This window comes from Triticum aestivum, chromosome 3A (genome assembly GCF_018294505.1).
Source record: "Triticum aestivum cultivar Chinese Spring chromosome 3A, IWGSC CS RefSeq v2.1, whole genome shotgun sequence".
In the NCBI taxonomy this organism is placed as follows: domain Eukaryota; kingdom Viridiplantae; phylum Streptophyta; class Magnoliopsida; order Poales; family Poaceae; genus Triticum; species Triticum aestivum.
This window is the reverse complement of record NC_057800.1, coordinates 154,453,686-154,475,517: the sequence shown is the minus strand read 5'-3', so window position 1 is coordinate 154,475,517 and position 21,832 is coordinate 154,453,686.

Genomic DNA, 21,832 nt, shown 5'->3' with positions numbered 1-21,832 from the left:
AGATTGAACAAGGTATCGGGATACCGACGATCGAATCTCGGGCAAGTATCGTACCGATGGACAAAGGGAATTGTATACGGGATTGATTGAATCCTTGACATCGTGGTTCATCCGATGAGATCATCATGGAACATGTGGGAGCCAACATGGGTATGCAGATCCCGCTATTGGTTATTGGCCGAAGAGTTGTCTCGGTCATGTCTGCATGGTTCCCGAACCCGTAGGTCTACACACTTAAGGTTCGGTGACGCTAGAGTTGTTATGGGAAATAGTATATGGTTACCGAAGGTCGTTCGGAGTCTCGGATGAGATCCTGGACATGACGAGGAGCTCCGGAATGGTCCTGAGGTGAAGATCGGTATATTGGACGAAGGGTATTGGAGTCCGAAATTGTTCCGGGGGTACCAGGTGAGTGGATGTTATACGTGCATGCTGTAGGATAGTCCCAAATCTGCATGGTTGCACATGGGTGTTGGGGATCGTAGCAGAAATTCAAAATTTTCTAAGCATCACCAAGATCAATCTATGGAGTAATCTAGCAACGAGGGAAGGATAGTGCATCTACATACCCTTGTAGATCGCTAAGCGGAAGCGTTCAAGTTAGGATCCTAACATGAGCATGTAGCATGCAACATGCAACATGCAACATGAAACAAGGACATGATCCTAACATGAGCATGACATCAGTTAACATGATTCTAGCATTCATCACTCAACATGAACATGATTCTAGCATGAACACAGCTACTAGCATGTAGCACAAATGTAGCATGTAGTAGCACTCGCCCTAGCATGAACATGAATCTAGCATTAACATGAATCTAGCATGTAACACAGCTACTAGCATTCTAGCATGAACACAAGCAGCAGCACACGCACTGTACAAAACAAGAACAGATCAGTCTGATTGGATTCGATTGGGATCGCATCCAATCGGATCTGTTAGAATCCTATCAATCCTAGCACATGCCTAAGAAATTAATAGCTAGTCTACATCTAGGAGCAAGATTGTTGGGGATTTGGCTCACTGGAGCATGCGTAGCCGCGGCGAACCGAGGCCGGGGTGAAAACTCCGACGGGAACGATAGAGGTGGCGGAGCAGAGGACGAGCCGGCCCCGGCGACGGCCTGCGGCATCGGTCCCGTGCTGAACGCCACACTGGAGGTCGAGAAGGATGGTCCGCCGACCGGACAAAACCCTCGGATGGGGGTCAAGAAAACCCGCGAGGCCAATGGTGTCCCAACAAGGGGCAGCTCCGTCGACGGCGCCGGCGCCGAGCCCAGGACCACAAGGTCCGGAATCGGCGGCGGAGCAAGAGCACCCGACACCGCATTGGTCGGCGTCGGCGCTCGTGGAGGCTGGCAGCAGATGGGGGATGGCGCCCGCAGCGCTGAGGCCAGGTCGCGGCCCGAGTTCTGGAGCCTGGCCAGCCAACGCTCCTGGATGCTGGAGATGCGCTGGTCGACCAGGGTCAGAGGGCGGCGCGGCGGTGCGCGTGGCGAAGCCATCGAAGTAGAGGAGAGGAGAGGAAGGGGCGGTGAGGGAGAGAGAGGGAGCGGTGGGAACAGTGCGCCTGAGCGGTGATAGGAGAGTGGGGGCGAGTAATGAGACGTCGCCTCCGTCTCCCGCGTTGCCCAAGGCGTGCAACTGCCCCGCACGCACGGCCGCGCCCGGCTTGGCTCGCGAGAAACTGCCGATTCAGCAGTTCCCGTCGGGCCAGGCTGCGGGCTGCTTTGAGGTTCATGCGGGCCTCAAACCACATGCAGCCCAGCCAACCAAACGGGCCGCGCACATCCCGCGCGGGCTTGGTTGGGCTGCATGCGGGCAACCAAACACGCCCTTGAGGCATTGATAAGTTGCAAGAATTGCAGAGTGCCCACTAACAATACTAGCATACTGAAAGTGCGTTATATCGACTAGAGGGGGGTGAATAGGTGATTTTTATGAAAGTCTTCAAAACGTGGAAGTTATGAAGACAAATAGTAGAGATAAGCCTATCACTATGCAGCGGAAGTTAGATTACACTAGGCAAGCCATGGTCAAGTATTCAATAGAGTGAAAGCACAATGACAAGTAGCTGCAGTGTAATAAGGATCAGGTAGGACGAAGTTATGAAGCCAAACAAATCATACAGTTATGTTGTGAAGACAAAAGGTATAGCAAGCATGCACTGGCTTCACAATGAGTAACAATAAGTAAAAGGAAGTGAAGATGAAACCAGTGACTCGTTGAAGACAATGGTGTGTTGGACCAGTTCCAGTTGCTGTGACAACTGTACGTCTGGTTGGAGCGGCTAGGTATTTAAACCTTAGGACACACAGTCCCGGACACCCAGTCCTGAACACGCAGCTCAGGACACCAAGTCCTCACCGTATTCTCCTTGAGCTAAGGTCACTTAGTCCTCGCCCAATCACTCTGGTAAGTCTTCAAGGTAGACTCCCAAACCTTCACAGACTTCGTTCACTGGCAATCCACAATGTCTCTTGGATGCTCTGAACGCGACGCCTAACCGTCTGGGGATGCACAGTCCTCAAGTGTAATAAGTCTTCAGATCACACAGACAAGAAGACTTAAGTGATGCCCAATGTTCTCTGGCTCTGGGTGGTTAGGGCTTTTCTCCTCGCTAGGAATTTTCTCTCAAAGGCTTCGAGGTGGGTTGCTCTCAAACGACAAAAGCCGTGCACTGAAATCTGAGCAGCCAACCGTTTATGGTTGTAGGGGGTGGGCTATTTATAGCCACTTGGCAACCCGACCTGATTTGTCCGAAATGACCCTGGGTCACTAAGGAACTGACACGTGTCTCAACGGTCAGATTTCAAACTCTCATGGCAACTTTACTTGGGCTACAAGCAAAGCTGACTTGTCCGGCTCTGGACAAGATTCGCTCTCATTGTCTTCACTCGAAGACATAGGTTTTTGGTTTAGGCATCACTTCAGTCATTCTGACTGGTTCTCCTGGACCCCACTTAACAGTACGGTGGTTCCTATGACTCAACACAAAAGAAAAAGAACTACGAAAGATCTAAGTCTTCGAGCTCCATAGGCTTCATAACGTGTCTTCTTTTGTCATAGTCTTCAATGTGAATATCTTCATATACCACCTTTGGCTTCAATGTCTTCATACATTTTTAGGGGTCATCTCTGGTAGTAAAACCGAATCAATGAGGGACTTCTACCTGTGTTATCCTGCAATTCTCACAAACACATTAGTCCCTCAACTAGGTTTGTCGTCAATACTCCAAAACCAACTAGGGGTGGCACTAGATGCACTTACAATCTCCCCCTTTTTGGTGATTGATGACAAACTAGTTGAAGTTTTCAACGGGGAATATAGTCTGTGAAATTGTAAAGGATAAGGAATTGTCTTCATAAGTTGCAAGGGCTCCCCCTGAAGATGTGCATATAAGTTAATTTGCTTTTGGAATGCAAATGCACATGGCAGGTTGTACTTGTGGAGATCCACTTCAGCTTATGATGACAATCCACTATGCATGTGAAAGTATATGAAGATAATGACATGCATAATGGAAAATGGACGTCTGCAGAATGAGATAAGTGCGGAATTTATCTTCGCACATGCGGAATTTATCTTCGCAAACAGGGTGGCAAACAAGTAGCAGACGACCATCGAGTTTTAGTGTTACAACTCAAAGAACCAAATGAAGCAAAAACGAGAGTTGTAAGCACGAAGCAAAATATAGCAAAACATAAAGCACCCGCCCATATGGACCCGCTTGAAGACTATCAACCCATATGCTTCTCCCCCTTTTGTCAGCAAGGACCAAAAAGGTTTGAAGACATAGAGTGTCTACTCGTTCCCAGGAGCAGCAGGGTCGTTGGAGGTGTTTGGCGGTGCAGAAGAGCTTGGAGGTGCTGAAGCAGGTGGCGGTGATGTAGCATCGTCTTCTTCATCAATGATTCTGGCAGTGACTGTGGCAGCAGATGAAGAAAACTCAGAGTCTTCAAGTGATGGTGTGTTGCGCATCACAGCCCTTCTAGGAGGTGTGGTGTCAAACTTGAATCGCTCAGTGAAGCCATCCTCTTCAAGTTCAGCTTCAGTACACATCATTGATAGCCCTTTCCATGTACGACGACAGGTTTCATGAGTGACGAAAGCATTCTTGGTGGCAAGATTTCGAAGACGATTAACATCCACCAAGAGGCTTTTCATCTGACGCTTTAGCCAGTCGTGATGCCTATCTTGTTTTTGATGAAGGGCCACAAGAAGCTCTCGGTTATTGAGAACACGAGCGCGCTTCTTGGGTCTTGAAGCAGTTGCACTATCAGTGGCTTCAGTTGAAGCAGGGTGTGGCGCACGTGTAGTGCCAGCCAAAGGATACACCCTGGAGATGGCTTCAACACCTTCATCGTTCTGAGTGAAGCTCTGGTGTTCTGCATTCTGAAGACTCAAAGGTTGCTTGGCAGGCTCAGGATATATAGCTTCAGCAGAGGTATCCACATCTGGCAAGAAGATCCGATGGTTGCGGGCTGAGGGCTGATATGAGATCGCAGAGTGAAGCTTGATCAGTCTCATTACCCAAGGAGCATAGAACTTTAAACCAAACAGATCTGAGCCTGATGCAGCGAGTTGGCGTATGAAGAAATCCTGTGCGTTGAAGCATTTGCCATGAAGGATACAGAATATCAGAGTCTTCATTGCACCCTCGATCTTGGCATTTGGAGAGTGCCCTTTAATAGGCCAGAGAGTCCGCCGGATAATGTGATAGATGGTTCTGGGCAGGTACTCAAAGTCTTCAACGAAGAACTCTGTTGGATAAGGAGCATCGTGGGGCAATGGCTTCATCATGGAGAGCATCTGACTCATATTTGGTTCAGGCCTCTGGAATATGCTCTCAAGAGCTTCAGTGTGTAGTGGACAGCCTTCCTCGAAGAGTTCGCCAGGAGTGGGCAGGCCGGTGAGCTCAATGATATCGAATGCATTGGCTTCGTGATGGACATTGCCGGTCATCCACTCCAGGGCCCAAGTCTTCGGATCTCTGTTGTATCCTTTGATGTGTAGGGTGGCATAGAATTGCAACAGAAGCTCTTCATTCCAGTGCTCTTCATCAGTTATAAACTGCAGCAGACCCACTTGCTTGAAGCAATCCAGCGCTTCCTCTAAGCAGGGCAGACCAGCAATGGCTTCAACATCAAGGCGCTTGTGCGGGAAGATGCGACCTTGGTTGTATAGGATGCATGAATAGTAGCTGCGCTGAGGATAGCTCCAGAACCTATCTGATGAAATCCTTTCCCTTGAATAGGGGTTCTTGGAGCTGTTGAAGAACGTATTGTCTGCCTTGAAGCTATTGATGTCAAAGGAGCCAGGTGCTGATGCAGGACCTGGGAACCTTGGCAGCCTTGGGACTGGCTTCTGGACATGAGGCCTGTGCTCAACATGGTAATCAAATTGAGGACCTGCAGCAGACTCAGGAACAGAAGTGTCTGGATCAGTAGCTTCGCTGTCTGCTGAAGCTTTTGGTGGGGAGGGCTCCACATTGGCTTCAGTGTTGGTTGTGGCAGCCTCAACATTTTCAGCCTCCGCTTGACTAGCTGGAGGGTCAGTCACAAGCACGTTCTCCTGGAGAACTGCTTCTTGGTGGAGCATGGGAGTGGGCTCTTGTGGTGCTTCTTCTGCGGCTGATGCAGCCGGAATGTCTTCAGCATAGACTTGAGGCCTTGGACCTTTGCGAAGCCTGCGGAATGCAAACGATGCCTGTGGGGTTGGAGTGGGCTGGGCCTCATTGTCTTCTTCCTCTTGAGGGCGATCCGCCCATGATGCATCTTGTGCAATTGGCGTCAGAGGACGACCAATGCTGATGAGCTCGCTTTGTTCATACTGAGGAAGGGCTGCATCATCTTGTACATTGTCCTGATGACCAATGTCTTCAGCAGCAATGGGGTCGGCTGCTGGTATGTCTTCAGCTTCAGGAGCCTCTGTGAAAGCAGGCTCATGAACTTTTAGTTGTCGGTCTGCGTTGGGGTGAACCATAGAAATTGGTTCAACTATCAAGGGCTCTGTGGGAGCAGCCCGAGATTCTTGATCTTTCGCTTCTTCTTGCTAGGGGCAGTAGGAGAGGCTTCAGAGCTTTTCCTTTTCCTGGCTTCAGCCTAAGCAGTTCTTGTCTTCTTGAGCTCTGAAGCTGTTGACCGGCTCTTTGGCTTCGAGCCAGTCGTTGCAGTTGGGAAGACAATCGGAACTGCTTCTTGCCTAGGTGCCTCTGGTTCAGCCATAGCAGGCTTCTTCTTCTTCTTCGCGGCCATCTTGGGGTCGATGCCAGGACGCCCAAGTGCCTTGCACTTCTCAGCTTCATTGTAGGCTTGTACACATCTTTCAGCCAGAGACTTCATCCGCTCACGTGAGCCCTGAGCTTCTGCATGCTTCTTCAGAAAATTTTTCTTGAGCTCATGCAAGATGGTCTTGAAGCTCTTCACTTCTTGCACGCTGAGCTTGGCCATATTCTTCTTGAACTGAGCCTTTTCATGATCAATTTTCTGCTTCAGTTCAACAATGCGCTGGGCAATGGCAAGTTCTGAAGCAATTGCGCCTTGGAAGGCGACGCTGAGGCCAACAGGCAGCTGCAGATCTTCGAAGCTGATGTTTGGTGTGGCAAACCATTCGTCGATGAAGTTGTGGATGATGGCGACATCAAAGAGAGGCAAATTGTTGAAGATTTCAGCTTCTTCTTTGCTCTTGATGAGCTGCTCTAGAGCGTCATCTCCAAGATCTTCATCACTTGACAGATCAATGGCTTCGCTGCGCAGAATGGCAGCAGCTGTGAGCTCTTTGCCGGTGTGTGGCTGAGGCACCTTGGCCTTCTGGGGCTTGGAGACGCGGGATACGTCTTCAGACTGCACACTGTCTTCAGGAGGTGCAGTTGCCAATGGCTTCGCCCTTGAGATTTTTGATGAAGGGGCCGGCTTTGAAGCTTTTGGCTTCTTCGACTGCTTTGGCTTCGGTACAGCAGGAGCTTCATCAGACTCAGAGTCAGCTGGAGGGTCATTCACGGCAGTCCCTTGGACTAAGATGCGGGTGATGAGGCCCTCAAGATTGGCATACGGACCGATGATATTGGGTTCTGCGTAGCGTGTGCCATCTGCCCTTGGTGCTGAGGGACCAGGGTTGAAGTCTAACCCCAACTTCTTCTTGTTCTGCTTCGCTGATTGTTGGGCAAACTGGAAGTTGCGCTTGAATAGATTGTCGTCACGACACCAGAGTAGTGACGACGGATGTGCATCATCAGGCTGTGGCCCACGAACCATGCATGGATAGAAGCTTTGGGCAATAGCTTCATCTCTGGACCTGGGTACAAGGTTTTTGTATAAGATGTCTCCCCACGGTCTTTTGATGGCACTTTTCTCAGCATACTCTTGGGTTGTGAAGCGGTATTTGAACCATTGTTCAGCCCAATAGCGTCGAATCCATTGGATTCGGGTCTTGCGCTGCCCATAATTCTCTTCAGGATCTGTTTTATACATTTCTGCCAGGTCTTCAGGCAGATCTTTGGAAGTTCCTTCACGTCGCTGTCTGCCCCCCTTCCTTGCTGCTGCTTCTGAAGCCATAAACTTTAACTTGAAAGGCTTCAAAACTTTCAAAGGCTTCAAAGGCTTTCTTTTGCTGGACCAACAGGAACTGGCTTCAGGAGAATTTATGTGATGCTGTAGGAATTCTGCAAATGAATGCAGACTATGAGAACCGAAGGATTCTCCCACGGACATGTACCTGTGACAGCATTAAGGTGCGAGGGAAGGGGAAGAGGTCATATGCATTCTCAGAAGGTTTTGAAGATTAATCAGTTTAGAAGACATTGACCTCATCGTGCGAAGACATTCACTCATAGATAAGAAGTTGGTTCCAGATTTGTACGAACCCACAGATCAGTACAAGTGAGGAATCTAACTACTTCATGAAGCACAAGTGAATATACTAGGCATGTTATGAGATGCAGATTGAGAGATCTAACTTGTGTGAAGATAAACTTCTTATGGTAGAAAGTGACAGAACCATGAGATCAAAAGGGGCTGTAAAAAGAAGTTTTATTTACCACACTTGGAACTGCTAGACGGAAGTGGGAGATGATGCCGAGCAGTTCAGTCCTCCGTGCCCTAACTTGGCGACGGAAGACACCTACGGCGACGGCGGAGAGAACGATGTCCGCGGTCGGCGTGAGGACGGCGTCGGAGAGGTTGCGGCAGCGAAGCGCTTCGTCGCCGGCGTCGTCGAGAGCTAGCGGTGGTGCTAGGGTTCGTGCGAGGGTGGAAGAAGGAGATAATGACCACGGTAAGTGTGAATTTATAGGCACAGGGGCGGCACTGTGCTATTACACAAGTGCCCCTGGCGATTCGCATCTGAGGAACGCGTGGCCTGTTTGCGGAAGTTTGGGGTTTGTTCCACGTCCCACGCACGCCTGGATTGTTGGGCGGTCGTTCCTGCTTCTCCGGATTTCAAGTGGAATAATGAGCATTGAAAACGGACCTTAATGGTTGTCTTTGTGTCTTCTGCTGACAAGGACGCAGAGAAGACATTCGACAGTTTCAATAGAATGCATATGACTTGGAGAGATAGAGTTTGAGATCGAAAGCATAGAGAAGTTTGGGGTCCGATCACATTCACTTAGTTCAAAAGATTCAACAAGAAGACATAGCTATAAGTGAATGCTATAGAGGACAGAACACTAGTATATATATATATATATATATATATATATATATATATATATATATATAATCAACATAGTGAAGATAATCATGAAGACATGTTGAGCTTGAAGCCAAACCAAATGTGAAGACATAGCAAGGTAACGCCATGAGTGAAACACTTCAAAATAGAACATTTGGTGGTGGCGTTACCCACCGTATAGGAAGTATTAGACCCAGACACGGCGCACAATTATCGTGGCGCTCCGAAGTCAAATTCCACATTAATGTATTCACACTTAGAATGTATGTCTTCATTGATTGAAGATATACTTTACTTAGTGTGTTGCACATCTAAGTCATCAATATGCATAAGGGTTAGGATGTGTGCCTGATCACAGGACATTTGAGGATTCCAGGATATTTAGCTCACACCGTAACTTGCAAAACCTCTTCTCATCCAAGGGCTTGGTGAAGATATCTGCCAATTGCTCTTCAGTGTTGACGTGTATGATATCAATGTCTTCCTTCACAACATGATCTCTGAGAAAGTGATGACGAATTTCAATGTGCTTTGTCTTCGAGTGCTGAACTGGGTTGTTGGCAATCTTGATGGCGCTTTCGTTGTCGCAGTAAAGTGGCACTTGCTTCAGATGAATGCCATAGTCCTTGAGTGTTTGCTTCATCCACAGAAGCTGAGCGCAGCAAGATCCAGCAGCAATGTATTCAGATTCAGCAGTGGAGAGAGATACACAGTTCTGCTTCTTTGAAGACCAACATACAAGTGATCGTCCCAGAAAGTGACATGTGCCTGATGTAGACTTGCGATCAACTTTGTCACCAGCATAATCAGCATCCGAGAATCCAACCAAATCAAACTCTGAGCCCTTTGGATACCATAATCCTAGAGTTGGGGTGTGAGCCAAATATCGAAGAATTCGCTTCACAGCTAAGTGATGCGACTCCTTTGGTGCCGCTTGAAATCGAGCACACATGCAAACACTAAGCATAATATCTGGCCTAGATGCACATAAATAAAGCAAAGAACCAATCATGGAGCGGTATACCTTTTGATCGAACTCTTTACCATTGTCGTCAGGACCTAGATGATGTTTGGCTGGCATTGGTGTTGTGAAGCCTTTGCAGTCTTGCATACCGAACTTCTTCAGGCAATCTTTGAGATACTTCTCTTGAGATATGAAGATGCCATTGCGTTGTTGTCGTATTTGAAGACCAAGGAAGAACTTCAGCTCCCCCATCATGGACATCTGATATTGCTCTTGCATCATATATCCAAACTCTTCACTGTACTTCTGATTGGTGCAGCCGAAGATAATGTCATCCACATATATTTGGCACACAAACAGTTCACCATCATATGTCTTCGTGAAAAGAGTGGGATCCAGGGAACCAGGTATGAAGCCTTTGCTCTTCAGGAAGTATTTGAGTGTGTCATACCAGGCCCTAGGGGCTTGTTTGAGGCCATACAGTGCCTTGTTGAGCTTGTATACCATGTCAGGATGTTTTGGATTTTCAAAGCCAGGCGGTTGTGCAACATACACTTCTTCTTCAATCTTGCCATTGAGAAAGGCACTTTTCACATCCATTTGATATAGAAGTATGTTATGATGATTTGCATAGGCCAGCAGTATGCGTATGGCTTCAAGCCTAGCCACAGGAGCAAATGTTTCATCGAAGTCAATGCCTTCCACTTGAGTATATCCTTGAGCAACGAGACGAGCTTTGTTTCTGACAACTTGACCATGCTCATCTTGTTTGTTGCGGTATATCCATTTGGTGCCTATTATGTTGTGCTTCCGTGGATCAGGACGCTTAACCAGTTCCCATACATTATTCAGCTCAAACTGTTGAAGCTCTTCTTGCATAGCTTGAATCCATTCAGGTTCCATGAAGGCTTCTTCAACTTTCTTGGGTTCTGATATTGAGACGAATGCGAAGTGCCCACAGAAATTTGCTAGCTGAGTTGCCCTTGAACGAGTGAGTGGACCAGGTGCATTGATGCTGTCAATTATTCTGTCAATCTGCACTTCATTGGCAACACGAGGATGTACAGGGCGAAGACTTTGCTCTTGCTGATCTGTGTTGTTGTTGGGAGGAATGTCTTCAGGCTGAGCATTGTCTTCATGTTGATCAGGTGCTGAGATGATAAGTTCTTCTTCAGGATGAGCTTCAGAAGGTATAATCTCTCCAGTTCCCATTAGCTTGATTGATTCACTAGCTGGAATCTCATCTAGCACATTTGGCAGTTGCTCTCTTTGTGAACCATTTGTCTCATCGAACCGCACATCCACTGTTTCAACCACTTTGTAATGAAAGAGATTGAAGACTCTGTAGGAGTGCGAATCCTTTCCATATCCAAGCATAAAGCCCTCATGTGCTTTTGGTGCAAATTTGAGGTGTGGTGTGGGTCCTTGATCCAGCACCTTGCGCCAAATACTCTGAAGTAACTGACATTTGGCTTCTTGCCAGTTAGGAGTTCATAAGATGTCTTGTTCAGAAGCTTGTGAAGATAAACACGATTGATTGTATGGCATGCAGTGTCAATGGCTTCAGTCCAGAATTTTCTTGGAGTCTTGTATTCATCTAGCATTGTTCTGGCCATCTCAATGAGTGTTCTGTTCTTGCGTTCGACGACGCCATTCTGCTGTGGCGTGTACGGAGCTGAGAATTCATGTGTGATGCCCAAGGTATCAAGATATGTATCAAGGCCAGTGTTCTTGAATTCAGTGCCATTGTCACTTCTGATGTGTTTTATCTTGGCGCCAAAATTGTTCATAGCACGATTGGCGAAGCGTCTGAAGACATCCTGCACTTCAGTCTTGTAAAGGATTATGTGCACCCAAGTATATCTAGAGTAATCATCAACAATGACGAAGCCATAGAGGCAAGCAGTAGTAGTAAAAGTTGAGTAGTGAGTGGGGCCGAAAAGATCCATGTGAAGCAGTTCGAAGGGTTGAGTAGTAGTCATGATTGTCTTCGAAGGATGTTTTGCCCTTGTCATCTTCCCTGCTTCACAGGCACCGCATAAGTGATCTTTCTTGAACTTGACGCCCTCGATGCCTATGACATGCTTCTTCTTCGCAAGGGTGTGGAGGTTCCTCATGCCAGCATGCCCAAGCCTCCGATGCCAAAGCCAGCATTCTGAAGCTTTTGCAAGAAGACATACTGCAAGTTGTGGCCCTGCTGAGAAATCTACCACGTACAGATCATCTTTTCGATACCCTTCAAACACTAGAGACTTGTCAGATTCCATTAGTACTAGGCAACGATATTTTCCAAACATTACGATCATGTTCAAATCGCAAAGCATTGAGACAGACATTAAGTTGAAGCCAAGGGATTCAACAAGCATGACTTTATCCATGTGTTGATCCTTTGAGATTGCAACTCTACCTAGACCCAATACCTTACTTTTACCAGTGTCAGCAAATGTGATGTGGCTCTTGTCGGATGGACGTAAGGTTGAGTCCATAAGAAGGCTTCTTTTGCCAGTCATGTGATTTGTACACCCACTGTCAATAATCCATTCTGAAGACTTTGAAGACGCTGGTGTCGTACCCTACAGTGCAGTTAGGGGGATAGGCTTCACGAAGAGAATTGTGAAGCAAAAACATTTGACGAACCAGTGGGTTATGAAAACTTAGATCCAGATTAGGACTAATAGGGAGAGTAGCATGCGATTCAGGAACGAAGTACATAATGATGCCATTCGGGCATTTTATCTTGCGCCCTACAAGATTTTTAAGGTCCCCAGCAATAGCGTCAGAAGATTTTGTTTTTCTGCTGGAGACCTTTCCCTGCAAAAGAGAGTTAAGCTTTCTTAACCACCCACATCTTTAAGGGTGGCTTAGAAGCAATAAGTCTAAGTGCAGCATCTGAGAATTTTGGCTTTGAAGCCTTAGCAAACAGTCTTGCAGGTGGACAATAATACTCATAGGAATAAGCAGAACAATTTTTGGTCATATGAACATGACGGTTCGATGAACCGCTCTCATATTCATATGCCTGAGTATGGTTTCCCTGCAAAACATCTGCGTTAGTGTGACTCAGGTGAGTCCTCTGTTTGTATGAGGCCTTTGGACGGTATGAAGCCTTTGGTCTGAGATTTGTCTTCTTCAAGTGAGGTGTCATGAAGACATTCACACGAAGATTTTCCAGACACTTTTTCGGAACCCAGATCTTCTTCATAGGCGGTCCATTCCTGTAGTTAGTACCAGTGTACCTGGCAAACACTTCACCATTCTGATTCTCAAACAGTTTATAGTTTGCATCAAAGGATTCATCAATAATAATGGGGTTAGCACATGTGAAGCCAGATAAATTGGATGGATCTGCTGAAGGTTCCTTTGCAGCAACCCATGTGGTTTTGGGGTACTGCTGAGGTTTCCAGTAAGAGCCATCTGCATTTATTTTCCTTACGAACCCAACACCCTCTTTCCTAGGGTTTCGGTTCAGAATCTGCTTCTTGAGGACATCACATAATGTCTGATGTCCTTTAAGACTTTTGTACATCCCTGTTTCAAGCAATGTCTTCAACCTAGCATTCTCATCAGCAATATCAGTGGTATCCTCAGCAGAGGGGTTAGTTACCACATCAACAGTTGAAGATATTGCAACAGCAGTAGTAGTGGAACATTCAGCAACAGAAGTAGCATTATCACGCTCAATGCATTTAAGACATGGTGGTTCAAATCCTTGTTGAGCGGAACTGATCTGTTCGGCGTGAAGTGATTCATTTTCCTTTTGAAGATCTTCATGAGCCGCTCTCAATTTCTCAAGTTCTTGCTTCCTTTGAAGATAATCATAGGAAAGCTTTTCATGAGTTGTTGAGAGAGTATCAAGACGATCTTCAAGTTCCTGATACTTAACGTGAAGATTTTTTATGCCTTCAATTAAGGATTCAGATCGAGTCATTTCAGCACCCAACAGATCATCGCTTCTGTCTAACAGTTTTTGAATATGTTCCATAGCTTTCTGTTGTTCAGTTGCAATTTTAGCAAGTGTTTTGTAGCTGGGTTTTGAATCACAGTCAGAGTCATCGTCACTAGATGTTTGATAGCGAGTAGTGCGTGTGTTTACCTTGGCACCATGTGCCATGAAGCAGTAGGTAGGAGTGGAGTCGTTCTTGTCATTTGCATCAGTGTCGATGATGAAGTCATTGTCTTCAGTCTTGAAGATGGACTTGGCGACGTATGCTGTAGCCAGACTCGCAATGCCAGAATCAGACTCCTCCTCAGATTCCACCTCTGCCTCCTCAGAAGCGGACTCCTCCTCTGAATCCATTTCCTTGCCAACAAACGCACGTGCCATGCCAGATGAGCTCTTCTTGTGTGATGAAGACTTTGAGGAAGACTTGGAAGAAGACTTTGAGTATTTCTTCTTCTTCTTGTCGTCAGAATCATATTCCTTGCTCTTCTTCTTCCTTCTGTTCTCATTGTCCCACTGTGGACACTCAGAGATGAAGTGTCCAGTTTTCTTGCACTTGTGACATGTTTTCTTCTTGTAGTCATGAGCAGAATCTTCATCATTCCTTGAGCTTGATCGTGAAGATTTTCTGAAGCCTTTCTTCTTGGTGAATTTTTGGAACTTCTTCACTAGCATTGCAAGTTCCCTTCCAATGTCTTCAGGATCATCAGAACTGCTGTCAGAATCTTCTTCAGATGAGGAAACAGCTTTTGCCTTCAAGGCACGAGTTCGCCCATAGTTTGGACCGTAGATATCTCTTTTCTCAGAAAGCTGGAACTCATGTGTGTTGAGCCTCTCAAGTATGTCACACAGATCGAGTGTCTTGAAATCATGACGTTCTTGAATCATCAGGGCTAGGATGTCAAACGAACTATCAAGTGATCTCAGCAGCGTCTTGACGATTTCATGTTTGGTGATCTCAGTGGCGCCGAGGGCTTGAAGTTCATTTGTGATGTCAGTGAGCCAGTCAAATGTGTGCTGGACATTCTCATTGTCATTTCGCTTGAAGCGGTTGAAGAGGTTGCGAAGAACACAGATTCTTTGATCTCTCTGGGTTGAGATGCCTTCATTGACCTTGGAGAGCCAGTCCCAGACCAGCTTGGGTGTGTTCAAGGCACTCACACGGCCATACTGTCCTTTTGTTAGATGACCACAGATGATATTTCTGGCAGTAGAGTCCAGTTGAGTGAACTTCTTGACATCAGCAGTAGTGACACCTTCTCCAGCCTTGGGAACGCCGTTCTCGACGACATACCATAGGTCGACGTCAATGGCTTCGAGATGCATGCGCATCTTATTCTTCCAGTAGGGATATTCAGTTCCATCAAAGACGGGGCACGCAGCGGAGACTTTGATTATCCCTGCAGTCGACATAGCTAAAACTCCAGGTGGTTAAACCGAATCACACAGAACAAGGGAGCACCTTGCTCTGATACCAATTGTAAGTGCGTATATCGACTAGAGGGGGGGTGAATAGGCGATTTTTATGAAAGTCTTCAAAACGTGGAAGTTATGAAGACAAACAGTAGAGATAAGCCTATCACTATGCAGCGGAAGTTAGATTACACTAGGCAAGCCATGGTCAAGTATTCAATAGAGTGAAAGCACAATGACAAGTAGGTGCAGTGTAATAAGGATCAGGTAGGAAGAAGTCATGAAGCCAAACAAATCATACAGTTACATTGTGAAGACAAAAGGTATAGCAAGCATGCACTGGCTTCACAATGAGTAACAGTAAGTAAAAGGAAGTGAAGATGAAACCAGTGACTCGTTGAAGACAATGATGTGTTGGACCAGTTCTAGTTGCTGTGACAACTGTACGTCTGGTTGGAGCGGCTAGGTATTTAAACCTTAGGACACACGGTCCCGGACACCCAGTCCTGAACACGCAGCTCAGGACACCAAGTCCTCACCGTATTCTCCTTGAGCTAAGGTCACTTAGTCCTCGCCCAATCACTCTGGTAAGTCTTCAAGGTAGACTCCCAAACCTTCACAGACTTCGTTCACTGGCAATCCACAATGTCTCTTGGATGCTCTGAATGTGACGCCTAACCGTCTGGGGATGCACAGTCCTCAAGTGTAATAAGTCTTCAGATCACACAGACAAGAAGACTTAAGTGATGCCCAATGTTCTCTGGCTCTGGGTGGTTAGGGCTTTTCTCCTTGCTAGGAATTTTTTCTCAAAGGCTTCGAGGTGGGTTGCTCTCAAACGACAAAAGTCGTGCACTAAAATCTGAGCAGCCAACCGTTTATGGTTGTAGGGGGTGGACTATTTATAGCCACTTGGCAACCCGACCCGATTTGTACGAAATGACCCTGGGTCACTAAGGAACTGACACGTGTCTCAACGGTCAGATTTCAAACTCTCATGGCAACTTTACTTGGGCTACAAGCAAAGCTGACTTGTCCGGCTCTGGACAAGATTCATTCTCATTGTCTTCACTCGAAGACATAGGTTTTTGGTTTAGGCATCACTTCAGTCATTCTGACTGGTTCTCCTGGACCCCACTTAACAGTACGGTGGTTCCTATGACTCAACACAAAAGAAAAAGAACTACGAAAGATCTAAGTCTTCGAGCTCCATAGGCTTCATAACGTGTCTTCTTTTGTCATAGTCTTCAATGTGAATATCTTCATATACCACCTTTGGCTTCAATGTCTTCATACATTTTTAGGGGTCATCTCTGGTAGTAACACCGAATCAATGAGGGACTTCTACCTGTGTTATCCTACAATTCTCACAAACACATTAGTCCCTCAACTAGGTTTGTCGTCAATACTCCAAAACCAACTAGGGGTGGCACTAGATGCACTTGCACATACAAATAATATACTAGTACCTCCGTCCTGATTTATAACTCTCATTTGTATTTTATACCAAAATTTGACTATACATTTAACTAACAAAACATTAATGCATATTATAAAAAATTATATGGCAGTTTTCAATTATATTAATTTTTATGACATGCTTTAATATTTTATTAGTTAAATTTAAAGTCAAATTTTGGCACAGAATACAAAGGGACTAATAAACCAGGACGAAGGTAGTAGCAATTTGGTGCACAGTCTTGTGTTCTGTGCCACATAGACTTAACCGCAACACTTGGCGGAAATCTGTAAGCACGAAGGGTGAGTTTGGTTGCCCGCATCGAGCTCAATCAGTCCCGCGCGATACAGCATCTTTTTGGACTCCAGTTGTTTGGTTTCTTGCATATCTTAAAGCACCCATGGGCTGGCCCATTGAAAACGGCCAAATCGGCAGTTTCTTGAGAGCCAGGCCGCAGCGATGCTTCAGAGGCGTACGTGGGTGGCTCTTTGGAAACATGGCTGCAGTTAATCCCTCATACTCAATCCTATCAATCCCCTCTCTCTCTCTCTCTCCCTCTGCTCTAGTCGATCCCGTCGGCTGCGGTGCCGCCCTCGTCCGTGGGGTCGCCGGCGTTGTTGATCAAGAGGCGCCTTCTTCCAACGGTGGGGCCGACCACTTCTCCGCCAGTGTGCCCGTCGACCGCCGGTGTCCCCAGGCTTCCCGCGGGCCCAGGCTCGCCGCCTCGGTTGCGGCTGTGGTGCCCCGACTCTAGAGGCCAAGAACCGCGGCGACGAAGGCCCCCGCCCTTCTGCTCGTGGCGAGCCCCAGCGGTTCCTGCCTACAACCGCGAGCCCCGGGCTCGCTCCCTCCACCTTTCATGCGCTCCAAGGCTGCGCCGACTGTGGCGCTCCGGTCCAAGAAGTTGGCGACTTTGTCGCGCTCCACGATGGCGCCGACAGTGGCACTCCGGTCCAAGAAGCCGGCGACTTCGTCGCGCTCCAGGACGCCGCCTACCGTGGCGCTCTAGTCCAAGAAGCCGGTGCCTTAGTCGCGCTCCAGGACACGACAAACCGTCGCGCTCCAGGACGCCGCAGACCATCGCGCTCCAGGACGCCGCTGACCGTGCCGCTCCGATGCAACAAGGCGACGCCTTCGTCGCTCTCCAGGATGTTGCTCGTGGCCTTGTTGGTCTCCTCCAGGGCCCAGCGAGCCCCCCAGCAATGCCCACGAGACCAACCAGACGAGCTCCAGGAGCCGCGTCGCGAAGCATCGCCTAGGCGAGCCTCGACCTGGTGAGCCGCACCGCGTCTGGGAGCCTCAGCACGAGGAACAACTCCGTGGGCGATGTGAGGAGCGGTGAGGCCCTTCGTAGATTTCAGCAAAAGATATTTTTTGACGAAAAGATGGCCCTAGGGCCGTATTTCATTGATTAATCAGGAGAGGCAAAATACAAAGTCTGAGAGACAAGAAGAAGGTGGAGCTGGCACCCAGCAACAAACAAGGGGGAAAACCCAGTAAGAAACAAGGGGAAAATCAAGGTGGTTCAAATATTCTGTCGAGCAAGCTAAGCCCAGCCGTTGACCAACATCTTGCCTCATCCATGATTCGTCCCATGAGTTGTGGAGCGGAGCATATGTCATCATTTAACACACGGTTGTTTCGTTCCTTCCATATCATTCAGGAGACCAAGCAAATGACTGACTTCCATTCTTTTATCTTATTAGCTGGGAGCAACTGCAGTTGCATCATCCAATTGTTTTTGAGAGGAAGGCATTATTGATGGGAGTTCACCATTGGTGCAAGGTTGAGAAAAGGGCGCCAAGCTTGCTGATGATCATCATCCAGAGCTGCTTGGAGAAACTGCAATCTGCGAGCAAATGGGTGGCCGTCTCCGGCGTAGCACAGCAAAGCGAGCAAAATGGGTTGTGTGGGATGCCCTCGATAGCCAGGTTGTCAGGCGCCGCCCTGGTGGACCGTATGAGTGCTCTATCGTCTGACCGCACGGCTCCTTCGAATTGGCATAGGTACGCCGACTTGGCGGTGTAGTTGCCACCCGCGGTCCAGCGCCAAGTCACCGTGTCCTCCACTTCATCATTGAAACTGATACCCGCCGCTATCTCTGATAGGCAACGGAGCTGTCTGAGCACCAGCGCAGATGGATTGGGCTTAACAAGGCGAAAGTCAGCAAAAGATATGAACACAAATGACAACGTTGAAACGCGAAAGTCAGCATGATCTTTTCAGCGAAATGGCAAATTGTCAAATGAACACCAGTGTTGGCCCATGTGACCGATCGACAACGCTCTTGACATATACTACTCACCCCCACAAGACCGACGCGCCTTGGCCCGGTGCGAGAGGGTAGATGGCCCTATCCAACAACACTTGGGTGCACGAGAGATTTGCGGCGAGGTCTGGTGGTTCCTTCTTGAGACGCGAGCTCGCTCTTCCTGACAATCGCGAGGGCGGATGGCTGGAGTCCGGCTACTCATGCAATGTGTATGTGTTCAAGAGAGTTTGAGACCAGGCAACGTGTATGTGTTTCAAGTGATGTGAAAGCCTATTTCGAGAGTTCGAGACCACACAACATGCATATATTTCAAGTCATTTTTTCATTCAAAATTGCATCACTGTAGCAAAGGATGGCACTTGTATTGATATGGATGGTATAGACAACACGCAGAAAGCAACCAAAATAATTGAGAACTATGTTTAGCTTATTTAGCTGGTTGGAACTAATGCAAGCAGCCAAACGCGCCTCACACTACACTAGATATGACCACAACCTTCAGAAGTTCAGGAGTACCACACGCAAAATACAGCTAAATAAAGATAAGATGTTGTGGCTCCACAATTATTATATATGGATGTTTCATTAGATGGTCATTGTAGCATTTGGCACTTGCACCACCCTGACACTGACAATGATGGTACAAGCGCGTCGGTCCAAACAAAGACCTTTTTTCTTTTCTTACGAAGATATATCTCCAAACATTGATTCGCCTGTTGGTCATTGGATTGTAGATGATAGGTTATGTTCAGTGTGCATCAGTTTTAACAAATCCACTTAAAAGATGCTAGTGAATCCAGTAAAAAATGATGCTAGCAAAGAGGCTATCCTTTTTTTAGAATCACAGGGCCATTTTATTGCACTATTTCAATGTTTACAGGTATATCTAGATGATCAGGTGAAGCATTAAGCCACACATGTCGACCATTCTCTAGAGACAGAGACGTGGTCGTACGTGCTAAGAGCAACTCTAACAGACTCTTTATATCGTGGACCTGTAAAATGAGTTTACAGTTCGTGGAATGCCTTGGATACGGGCCAAAAATAGCCGCAGCATAACAAAAATTGAAAATTAAACTGTAAATTTTGAAATTAGAACTTCGTGGGAGAAATAGAACGACTTCAGCACAACAAGTAGCGTTCATAGTTCTGATCATCATACATATTTCATACATAACCTATTTGTACAAAATAGATCGGAGGAGTGGAGGCCACCGTAAACCCTACTGTCAAAATCTGGCTCACCCGAGCCATCTGGGTGCGGCGGTGACGCTGCGGTGGCAGAGGAGTTCAGTCGGAGGAGGAGGAGGAGAAGAGGTCCACGTACATGTCGTCCTGCGCCTTGGCTGCTGGTGCTGACAGTGACGGAAATGGCACATCATCCCGCAATAATTCAAATAAAGTAGAAGTATAGTCATATATCTGCCTATTTAAATGGCATATATATCTTAATTTCCCACCGCAGATTTCAGCAAAGGATATGAACACCAACGACAACGTTGAAATGCGAACTTTTCAGAAAAATGGCAATTTGTCAAATGAACACTAGTGTTGACCTATGTGACCGTATTGGCAACGCTCTCGACCTATACTGGCATACTGCTCACCCCAGCAAGATTGGCGTGCCTCGGACCGGTGCGAGAGGGTAGATGGCCCTCTCCGATGATAGTTGGGCGCATGGGAGATTTGCGGCGAGGTCCGGTGGTTCCTTCTTGAGACGTGAGCTCTCTCTTCCTTGACAATCGCGAGGGAGGATGCCTGAAGTTCGGCTACTCATGCAACGTGTATGTGTTTCAAGAGAGTTCGAGGCCAGGCAACGTGTATGTGTTTCAAGTGATGTGAAAGCCTATTTCGAGAGTTCGAGACCACACAACATGTATATGTTTCAAGTCATTTGTCCATTCTAAATCACATCACTGTAGCAAAGGATGGCACTTGTATTGATATGAACTAGATCATTGATGGCGTGCGTTGCTGCGCCCGTCCACTTTACACTTTAATGTTAGGGATTGATGCAATTATATGGACTCAAATCAAATACTCATCAAGTTAAATTAAGTTAATAGGGCTGCTTGCATGGCGTAGCTTTACAATGCCAAATTCAAAGTTGTAATGCTATATACAGAGAACTTTCCCTTGAGTTGAAGATAGAATAGACCAATCGATTCAGGAAATAAAATCACTTATCAATATGAGTATTTACTCGATTAACAAACTTGACAGCATTACTTGAGATACAATTTGCAATGGCCAGAAATCAAATGACTAACTCAAACAGAAATTTCTCATGCCCTAGATCATACATTGATAGCTTTATGTCACACATGAGCATATTTTCCACAACTACATGATACGCAGGGAAGCAGATTTATTAGTGGAAATTCCCTGTGTTGGGACCCAATGTATATGCATGCATGTATATGTGCCTGTAATGATAATGATATATTTTCATATGTTAATGGTGGAGTGATATTAGCTACTTGGGCAAAGAATTGCAGTTCAACAGTTATGGTGAGCGTTGGGTAAACACAAGGTACATGTGCATATATATACTTCCGGCAACAGATGTATGTTGTAGGTATATAAATTATATTTGAAAACCAAGACTATTACCTCTAGCGACTCCATGTTTGAACATAGATATGATAATAGCCCTCTCAGTGGGTTGTTTCTTAGCATCTCAACCAACATGGGAGTAAGTATGTCTCTTCTTGCATTGAAAGCTAGATCATTTGAATTAGGGAAATTTTAACATGCCAATGTGGCCATTATATATACTAATGTGTTGGAAGAAGATATGGATTTATAATGAAATTTAAATCATCATAAGCATTCCTGTCTACAATATTAAAATATCTAAACTCGCATGCTTAAAAGCTAAAGAGAACAAATGGGAGACATGACCTACCAATATAACATTTTTTTTCTTTTGCAAAATACTATTGGAGAAATGAAAAAGTAACACACGTATTCTAAATGTCCTTGAATAAACCGACAAATGAGATGAATTACTGACATGTAGACACAAAATTTACAATTTTCTGAAAGCAATAGTAGAAACATTCAAGAGGCAGTCAAAAAAATTAAAGGTATATTCTCTGTGTAACTAA